Source organism: Triticum aestivum, chromosome 1D (genome assembly GCF_018294505.1).
Source record: "Triticum aestivum cultivar Chinese Spring chromosome 1D, IWGSC CS RefSeq v2.1, whole genome shotgun sequence".
Taxonomy (NCBI): Eukaryota; Viridiplantae; Streptophyta; class Magnoliopsida; order Poales; family Poaceae; genus Triticum; species Triticum aestivum.
Genome location: NC_057796.1, coordinates 347,748,164 through 347,758,411, shown reverse-complemented (window position 1 = coordinate 347,758,411; position 10,248 = coordinate 347,748,164). Strand labels below are relative to the sequence as shown.

At 47.8% G+C, this 10,248-nt stretch overlaps 1 pseudogene; it reads left to right on the top strand.

The window, feature by feature from the left end:
* Positions 1–1,060: 1,060 nt before the first annotated feature.
* LOC123181976 (cytochrome P450 734A1-like) lies at positions 1,061–9,957 on the top strand (annotated as a pseudogene).
* Positions 9,958–10,248: the final 291 nt, after the last annotated feature.

Sequence of the window (10,248 nt, the reverse complement as noted above, 5' to 3'; positions counted from 1 at the left end):
CGAATGCATGTAGCTCCCCATGAGAAGCCGGAACACGACGCGGAGCTGGATTTGGCGAAGCTAGGCAACTTCCAAACGAGGCCTACATGTACATATCCAGGGGCAATATGGTGCACCAGCCGCGGCCGCACCACCGCCACCCCCGCCGCATCACTTTCTCGTGTTTGCGTGCTGGTCTTCTGCGACCCCATCGCCTCCCTCTCCTTGAGGCCGCCTTGTCTTGCGCCTGCACCAACATCTCCTGCTCTCTAGCCTCATTCCTTACCTCACATATACCTGGTTGACGTTACTGCGAAGGAAGAAGCTGTTGAAGCCAGGAATGACGACCTTCTTGTGCACCTTGGTCCATTCGGTAACTTCCCTGATATCTTCCCTAAACACCGTCGAGGAGCTGGACTTGTCTCCTGAACACATCGAGCTCCTCGCAAGAAGCCGAAACGCAGCGCGTAGCCGGATTTGGCGAAGCTGGCCGACTTCCAAATGGAGCCTACATGTAATATCCATGCAATATGGTTCTTTCCGGAGCTTGTAAGGGCATGAGCTATGGAGGCTATAGGAAGCATTAGCCCCAACCAATCCATGATGATAAAGAGTCATGAAACCACCATGTGTAATAATAAATAATCTCACCCAATGCTGCACCCCCTCATCGGCCCCACCTCTCTCTTTTTCTCTACATTTTTATTTCTCTCTCCCACTTATTCCAAAACTGCATGGGATGCATCTAGTTTTGCAATGGTCTGTATAAGAGGAACAAGGCAAAGACAAAACTTTTTCAATAAAAGATATTTTTATTAACTCAAAATGTAACATCAAGGAAACCAGAGACAAAACTAAAACGCCACAGTCTAACTTTTGTCAAAGAAGAGACGGTCTCTTCTGCATGCATCTGTTTTCCTCCGCAGGCAACCATTTGAGAAGTCCTGGACCACGCGAGCCAAAGCTGAGGCAGCAGTCCACCGTGTAGCGATGGCCATCCGCTCTAAGTGGATAAAGAAAAAGAAAATCAGTAAAAGAGGCGAAATGACAATCAGGTCGATGGCAAATTCGCGAAGCCCCATCCTGGCGGTCGCACAGTCAGGCGTCGAGAGTGGCAAATATCAAATTTCTCCCGGGAAACTCCAAGCAGTAAAGCAATGGGCGCCCTCGCCGCGCTTCTCCTCGCGGCCCTACTCGCCGCGCTCGCGTACCTGCTCCGCTCCCTCGTGTGGGTCCCGCACCGCCTGGAGCGCCGCCTGCGCCGGCAGGGCATCCGGGGGCCCCCGCGCAGCCTGCTCTACGGCAACGCGGCCGAGTACCGCGCCCTGATCGCCGCCCATTCCGCGCCACTCGCCTCCTTCCACCACGCCTTCGTCGGCCGCGCCGCGCCGGAATGGTGGCCGAGTACGGCGCCCTGCAGTACGGCCGCCCGTTCGTGTTCTGGCTCGGGCCACGGCCGCGGCTGGTGGTCTCCGGCCCGGAGGTCGCGAAGGACGTGCTGACCGACTCCACGGGGACCTTCAGAAAGGGTTCCGGGAGCAACGTGAATCCGCTCTCTCGGCAGCTCCTCGGCGAGGGGCTGGTGGCGCTCACCGGGGAGAAGTGGGCGCACCACCGCCGTGTGATATCGCCCGCCTTCAACATGGAGAGAATCAAGGTGTGGATGCGTTTCCTGAATTCGAACTGAAACATTGACGATTTATCTTCATATATCATGTTAAATGGTACTCCCTCCGTTCCTGAAAAAAGCTCTTGTGTTATGTGACGGAAAGAGTAGCAGACTACCTAGCGGAAATCCCTTTTGGAGCTCGGCCTCAAGTGAGGCCTCCAAATTCAAATTTGAAATTTCATCGAAATTCATATTTTTACATTTCAAAAAATTCTGAAAAAAATATAGATATACATGAAGGCATAACACACATGTGTGTAAATTTTCAGTTCAAAATACATTGAAATGAAGACCGTGCAAAAAAGACAAATCTGAGGCTATTTAACACATGATACTATTCATCCTCTCAGGCATGAATTTTTCTTTTTTTGTATAGGTCGCAACTCAAGGTATACATCATGAATTTTTACACACATGTGGGTTACATCCTTACATACACGCATATTTTTTTTAGAATTTTTTGAACCATAAAAGTTTGAATTTGAATTTTTCAAAAATAAAGGCCTCCAAAACGCCTCTCTCCCTACCTAGCGATTTCAACCTACCTAAACAAGATCCTCAGAGATATGTAAGCCTTGCTAAAGTCTTGGTTGCTATGATCCACGCGTATGTTGTGCCATCACGTTTCTGTGAAATTTCGAATCAGGGCATCCATTAACACTTTACGAAAGTATCGATTTTTCAATTGGTTTGAACTTGGTGCTGTTATTGAAGAGGGCCGTGTACACACTTATTCCAAGCAATTCCTTTCTGAAGATGACATTCTTTCTGCTAACTTTGATTTCGACTTCTAGCAGTGTGTCTGAATATTTGTACTGAATTTATCTGAATAGTTGATCCTAAAAAAAAAATGAATAGTTTAACAAACACCAAATGGTTGTATATTGATTGGGAACATTTGTTATTGAACTTAAACTATCTGCATGACTAGTTATTTCACTCAGAATTTGAAGCTGGCAGAAGCTAACCTGTGGTGTCCATGTTTATTCTTTCTACTAACATGTTGATATGATCAACAATTGTGATGTAGATAATGCACTAAATCAGATATAGTTTACCACTAAATTCATTTCTGGATTTTTCGTAGGGTTGGATTCCTGAAATATCAGCTATCACCTCATCCATGCTGGATAAATGGGAAGTTCAAGGAGAAACCCGCGCTGAGTTTGAGATTGATGTTTTTTTTCGAAAAGGGGATCTCCCCGGCCTCTGCATCAGAGTGATGCATACGGCCATCTTATTAATGAAAAAAAAGGTTCCAACAAGGTTCCAAAGTCTCCGACTGAAAAAAAACAAAAAGACAGCTCACACAGAGCTACAGAGGCTGGACACACAGACTAGCCAAAGTAAGACGCCACAACCGGCTGGCTAAAGATAGATAGGTAAACTAATTGCCTATCCTATTACATGACCGCCATCCAAACCGGTTGAAGATATCCCGAGCTACCATCTCCCAGCGGATAGATCCAGTAACCAAATGCTCCCTGGCCTCCGAGTAGCGACCACGAACGGATCACGGCCGTGGCTCGGAAAATAACCTGCAAAAAGTGAATACGTGATGTTCTGTTAAAAACCAAATCATTTCTGCAAGTCCAGATAGTCCACAACAAAGCGCAAACTCCAACACGAATATGTCGCGCTAATTCAGGCTCAATCCCAGTGAGCCATGTCCCAAATAACGTAGTGACAGAATTCGGTGGAGTAATATTAAAAGCAATGTGAACCGTCCGCCAAAGTACTCTAGCAAACAGGCAATCAAAAAAGAGATGCTTGATCGTCTCGTCCCGATCACAGAAGCTACACCTCGTAGGTCCTGTCCAATTACGCTTAATCAAGTTATCCTTGGTTAAAATAACCTGTTTATGGACAAACCACATAAACACTTTTATCTTCAAGGGGACTTTGACAGTCCAAACATGTTTGGAGGTAGGAATGGAGCTCGAATTAATTACATCAATATACATTGATTTAACCGTGAATACTCCAGACCTAGTCAGTTCCAGCGTAATTCATCGGGTTGTTGAGAAAGATGGACATCCATTAGTCTCTGAACTAGACGGAGCCAATCTTCCCAACGATTGCCCACTAACGACCGTCTGAACTGAATATTAAGGGGGATGGATTGAAACACCGTAGCAACGAAAACCTCACGTCGTTGAACAATGCGATATAAAGACGGATATTGAATGGCCAAGGGTGTCTCGCCGAGCCAAGTATCCTCCCAGAAGCGTGTACTAGCGCCATTGCCAATGACAACCTTTGTCCTATTAAACAAAGATTGTTTGACTTTCATCAGGCCTTTCCAGAAAGGCGAGTCAGTTGGCCTGACTGTGACCTGGGACAAGGACTTTGTCTGTAGGTACTTGCTGCGGAGGATTTGTGCCCACATGGCATCAGTCTCAAAAGAAAGCTTCCACAGCCACTTGCTAAGAAGACATCTGTTCTTAACTTCAAGATTCTCAATACCAAGACCCCCTTGGTCTTTTGGTCTACAGATGATATCCCATTTTGCAAGTCTGTATTTTCTTTTTAGATCATCACCCTGCCAGAAGAAACGCGATCGATAAAAGTCCAGTCTTTTCCTAACACCTACTGGGACTTGAAAGAACGATAAGAGAAACATAGGCATACTCGTGAGCACCGAATTAATCAGAATTAATCGGCCTCCATATGACATGAGCTTGCCCTTCCAACAACTCAGTTTCTTCTCAAACCGGTCTTCGATGCACTTCCATTCTCTATTGGTCAGCTTTCTATGGTGGATTGGAATACCTAGGTAAGAGAAAGGTAATTCCCCCAAGTCGCACCCAAACAATTACCTATAAGCCTCCTGTTCGTCTTTGGCTCTACCAAAGCAGAACAGCTCGCTCTTATGAAAGTTAATTTTTAACCCGGTCAATTGTTCGAAGAGGCATAACACCAGCTTCATATTTCTCGCCTTGGCCAGGTCATGCTCCATAAAGATGATTGTATCATCAGCGTACTGAAGGATGGATACACCTCCGTCAACCAGATGAGGTACCAAGCCACCCACTTGACCATTCTCCTTAGCCCTTCCAATCAAGATGGCTAACATATCAACCACAATGTTAAACAAGATAGGGGACATCGGATCTCCTTGTCTAAGGCCTTTATGTGTCTGGAAGTAATGACCAATATCATCATTCACTTTAATTCCCACACTCCCTTTTTGCGTAAATGATTCAACCTGGCGTCGCCAGGCTTCATCAAAACCTTTCATACGCAATGCCTGCTGGAGAAATGGCCATTTAACCTTATCATACGCTTTCTCGAAATCCACCTTAAAAATGACACCATCTAACTTCTTGGAGTGGATTTCATGGAGCGTTTCATGAAGGACAACCACCCCTTCAAGGATGTTCCTGTCCGGCATGAAGGCAGTTTGGGAGTGCTGCACCACAGAATGCGCAATCTGTGTGAGCCTATTAGTCCCGACCTTGGTGAAAATTTTAAAACTAACATTGAGTAGGCAGATCGGCCTGAACTGCTCAATTCTCACAGCATCCGTCTTCTTAGGAAGCAGTGTGATAGTTCCAAAATTCAAGTGAAATAATTGAAGCTATCCAGAGAACAGATCCTGAAACATAGGTAGCAAATCCCCCTTAATAATATGCCAGCACTTCTTGTAGAACTCTACCGGAAATCCATCCGGTCCGGGAGCCTTATTATTTTTCAACTGTGCTATAGCATCAAACACCTCCTTCTCCGAAAACGGGGCAACCAGAATATCATTTTCAGCAGCCGAAAGTTGAGGCACATCCTCAGTTCTGGACTCATCGAGAGATACACAACTATCCTCCGGAGGTCCAAATAACTGCCTATAATATTCGGTTATATATATTTTTAGGTTATCCTGCCCTAAAATAGTGCCCTCATCTTGTTCAAGCTGGAATATTCTCTTCTTTTTGTGCTTACCATTAGCAATCAGATGAAAGAATTGAGTACTTGCGTCCCCTTGGACCACTTTGCGAACCTTAGCCCGCAAAGCCCACTTCAATTCTTCTTCACGGAGAAGTTCTTTCAACCTCTTCTCTGCTTCAGTTTTAACCTGGAGCTCAGCAGGCATCAAAATCGTGGATTCGGCCTTGACGTCCAGATTCTGTATAAGAGAGAGAAGCCTGTCCTTCTCAATCTTATATACCCCACTAAGGTGCTTAGCCCAACCCCGTAAGAAGCTTCTCAAACTCCTAATCTTATTTTGCCAACGCTCGACCGCGGTCCTACCTCCTACACCCTTCGCCCATTCCCGAGCGATCAGGTCGAGGAACCCTTCGCGTTCGAACCAGGCCATCTCAAAAGAAAAGGTGTTTTTATTTCCCACGTGGTGCGGCTCCCCTGAGTCAACGAACAGGGGTGTGTGATCGGAAAAACCCCGGGAAAGAGCTTGAACGGTCACAAGCGGGAACTTCTGTTCCCACTCCACACTCGCAAGAACACGATCAAGCTTTTCGTACGTCGGGTTGGGCAAAGAGTTAGCCCAGGTGAACTTTCTACCAGAAAGTTGTATCTCCCTCAGATCCAGGCTTTCAATAATAGTATTGAACATGAACGACCATCTGCCGTCAAAGTTATCATTATTCTTCTCCTCTCTCCTCCTAATGATGTTGAAATCTCCCCCAACTAAGATTGGAAGCTGCTCGGACCCACAAATCCGAACAAGATCCGCTAAAAAATCCGGTTTAATCTCGGGCTGTGCGGCACCATAAACCGCCACCAACGCCCAGTTGAAACCATCAACCTTAGACCTGACTCGAAACTTAACCGCGAAGTCGCCCATGACTACACTCCGGACTTCAAGCGAATCGCATCTCACACCCAGCAAGATACCACCCGATCTTCCTCGCGGAGGGAGGCAATGCCAATCAAAATCAACACCACCCGCAAGAGAGGAAAGGAACTGGGGCGCAAAGTCTCTACCAGTTTCCGATAGAGCAATAAAATCTAAACGATGCTCCAGAGATGCCTCAGCAAGAAACCTTCTTTTAGCCAAGTCTTTCAGACCTCTGCTATTCCAAAAGATTCCTTTCATCACTCATCATGAAATTTTTTAGTAGTCCGAATCCTAGCACTCCTACGAACTGCAGAATCGGGGTACATTTTCCGTTTCCACTTACGCTTGGGTTTGCTAGGTCCTGACTCCCGATCCTCATAACCGGGCTCAGCGGAACAAACAACTGCATTCTCTATGGGCATATCATCGTCCTCTGACTCATGATTGGATGGTGCTAAATCCACACACATATTGTTGAGCACGCTAACCCCTAATGCATCAATTTCATTGTCATTCATGGGTTTAACCGCTGCAAGATTACGAATAGTTTCTAAGGCACGCTCCGCCTCCAAATCTAACAAATCATTCACCGAACTAGAAATCTCACTATTTGTAGCCCCGAGAGAAACTCCCAATTGGTTTGCATTATTTATAATCTCCTCATTAGAAAAATGCAATAAAGAGTTAGATATGTTGACGGACATACCAGTAGAGATAGCAGCATCTTGAAGCTTAGCCACCCTCATGGCACATCGCTGCTGAATGTCGTCCACTTCCGGCTGTGTCTGGAGACGGGCACTCACCCGTCGTCCCTCAGACATCGGATCCGGTATCCCACCGAACGCAATCACCTCCTCCCGAGAAATCATGGTTGGAGTAGGGCCTCCTGCCCCACCCCAACCGCCAGGCCGGTCCGTCTGGACGGACTGGCTCTCCCCACGGGACTGCACCGGTGGCGAACAGGGGGACGGGAGTGCCAGGGCCGCCTGCCCTAACCCCCCCAGGACCGCAGAAGCCACCAGCATGGGCGCCTTAGGAGAAAGAGGCCCCGAGGCCACCTGCCCCGAGCCCCCCCCCCCAAAGGCACCGACGCCACCAGCATAGAGGAGGAGGCGACGGGAGAGGATGTATCCATGGCCACCTGCCTCAGATCCCCTCCCAATGCAGAAAGGGACACGGGAGCCACCTGCCCCGAGTCCCCTACCTCAGCCGGAGAAGAGCGACCGGAGGCCGCCTGCCCCGGGGTCCCTCCCGACAACCCATCCACGACCACTGGCGTCACGCCCTGAGAATGGACACCGTGCTGAGCAGGAGAGAGAGTGGCCACCTGCTGACTCACCTCTACCCCTCCGCTGCCCGAGATCGACGACACCTCAGTAACCATAGGCAGAGAACAGACAGTATCCTCAAACCCCAAAGCAGGCAACGCAAGCTCAAAAGCCTCGTCGGACTCGACCCGATCACTCCAGAGCCTCGGGGGTGCAGAAGCGGGCTCAAAAGACCCAAATCTCAGTGATGTCACAGGCAGCGAGGAGGGTGGCTCCGCTCCCTTCTCGGTCATCGCAGTGTCGGGCCCCGGTCCCTTGGACATCTGTCGTCCAGACTCCTGGACCGGCGGCTCCCTCGCTCCTGCGCTGCCGTCACCCTCGTGCATATCCACATCGGACCCGTGAGTCGCCGCAACCAAAAGGCTCTCATCCTCAAACTCAATAACCAAATCATAGATCCTGCCTTGGTAAGCCCACTTAACCACTTCCGGCACATACTCAACGTTCAGAATACTAACCAAAACCCGAGCAATCCCATGAGCTCTGGTGAACGCCATATCCACTCGCTCAGGCTTCCCAATCAAAATGCCCAAGCTGGCCACAACGCGAGCATCCTGCAAAGGCTTGGATGGGGCCCCGGAAAAACGCAACCACGCCTGAGTAAGCGGCGCACCCTGAGGCTCCACCAGCTTCCATTCGTGGAACTCAAGGATGCCATCAGTTCCCGGTACATTACACATCCCAAAACTCAGCAACCTCTGCAGGTCCTCAACCGAAGGAAACTCAACTCTGAACATCTTATCATCGAGACTGACGAGGTCCCACTGGAAGTCCCCAGGGACAAGCTCCCGAAGCCTCTGCACGATCTGCGTCTCAGAGACCTCCCCTCTGGCGACCTTAACAATCCCCGTAGTCATGTTCGGTGACTCATCAGTAAGCTCTCGCTCATATGGAGACTCAAAAAACGTGAGCTCAGCACAGTAAACACCATACATCATAAGTGACGGTGCGTGCTCTCGCAGAATCGGGCAGTCCCCGGAAGAATTCCACACTTTGAGTGCGGATGTCATTTCTTGTATAGCATTTGGAAGTAGCTACGAGGAAGGAAAGCGAATTTTTCAATTGCAAGATGAACAGGTACAACTTGCCCTCCTTGCAATGAGAACCTTCTACTTTCCTGGATTCAGGTATGATTGACTCATACACTTTGGGTCACCACTTATTCTCTATCAGTAAACATATACTAGTTCCTACTACATGTTTCTTCATTTTTACGTTGGAAAAAATGTTTGCCCCACTTTGTTACTCTTGCTCTTAAAAAAATGCTACAGTTGTGGGAAAAATATTGTGACCTTTTTTGCTCTTAGGTTTGTGCCGACAAAGAAGAAACAAAGAAGGCATAGCCTAAACAAGGAAATCCGAAATTCTTTGCGCAGATTGATTGAGATCAATCGAAAGAAGTGTGAAGATTCCAAAAATTTGCTTGGCTTGATGCTATCAGCCAGCAAAACTGACAAGGAGTTTAAAATGGGAATCGAAGAGATCATTGATGAGTGCAAAACATTTTACTTTGCCGGTAAAGAAACAACTGCAAATTTATTGACATGGGCAACACTTCTGCTGGCATTGTATAAAGAATGGCAACACAAGGCCCGAGCCGAAGTCCTGCAAGTGTGTGGCAAGAACAAGCACCCAAATGCGGAAACCTTGAGCAGTCTCAAAATTGTGAGCCCTATTAATTTGAACAAATAGTACAACTTTTTATATTGTTGTTGATATCTCCTTATCAGGACATAGCGAGTAACACTTTGGTGATGTTGGCATGATATCAGGTAAATATGGTGTTGAAGGAGACCCTCAGGCTATACCCTCCAGCTCTGTTCGTCAACAGGACATTCACTAGGGATGTGAAGCTAGGAAAACTCGACATCCCTGCGGGCACACAGCTCAATATGCCTATTATTGAGATGCACCATGATGTCAACATTTGGGGAGCTAATGCGGAGGAGTTTGATCCATCAAGGTTTGCAGATGGCAAGAGCTATCACCTCGGCGCGTACTTCCCCTTTGGGATTGGCCCTGCCATCTGTGTTGGCCAGAATCGCACGATGGTTGAGGCAAAGCTGGCGCTTGCAATGGTCCTCCGGGGCTTTGCGTTTGATGTCTCGCCGTCCTATGTTCATGCGCCGATGATGGCGATGACCCTCCAACCCCAGTACGGTGCTCAGGTTCTTGTCCACAAGATCTAAGCCTTCCATGGCGCTGTATCTGGAATCGGGAGGTGTGACAGCAAGGTATATGTGAATGTTCCGTCTCCGGTCTCCTGTATCCATGTGGATTTTGAGCAACTTGTAAGAGGAGGTTGCCAACTTGTCTGAAGTTTGCCCTGAAGGTCAGAAAGTGTGTATAGAAAGTATATGCTTTGCGGCAGTAAATCATCATATTCCTCTAGACTTTTTGTATCACCTACTCCCTCTGTCCCATAATATAAGGTTGTTTTTGGCACTAGAAAACGTTTTTGTATTATGGGACGGAGGGAG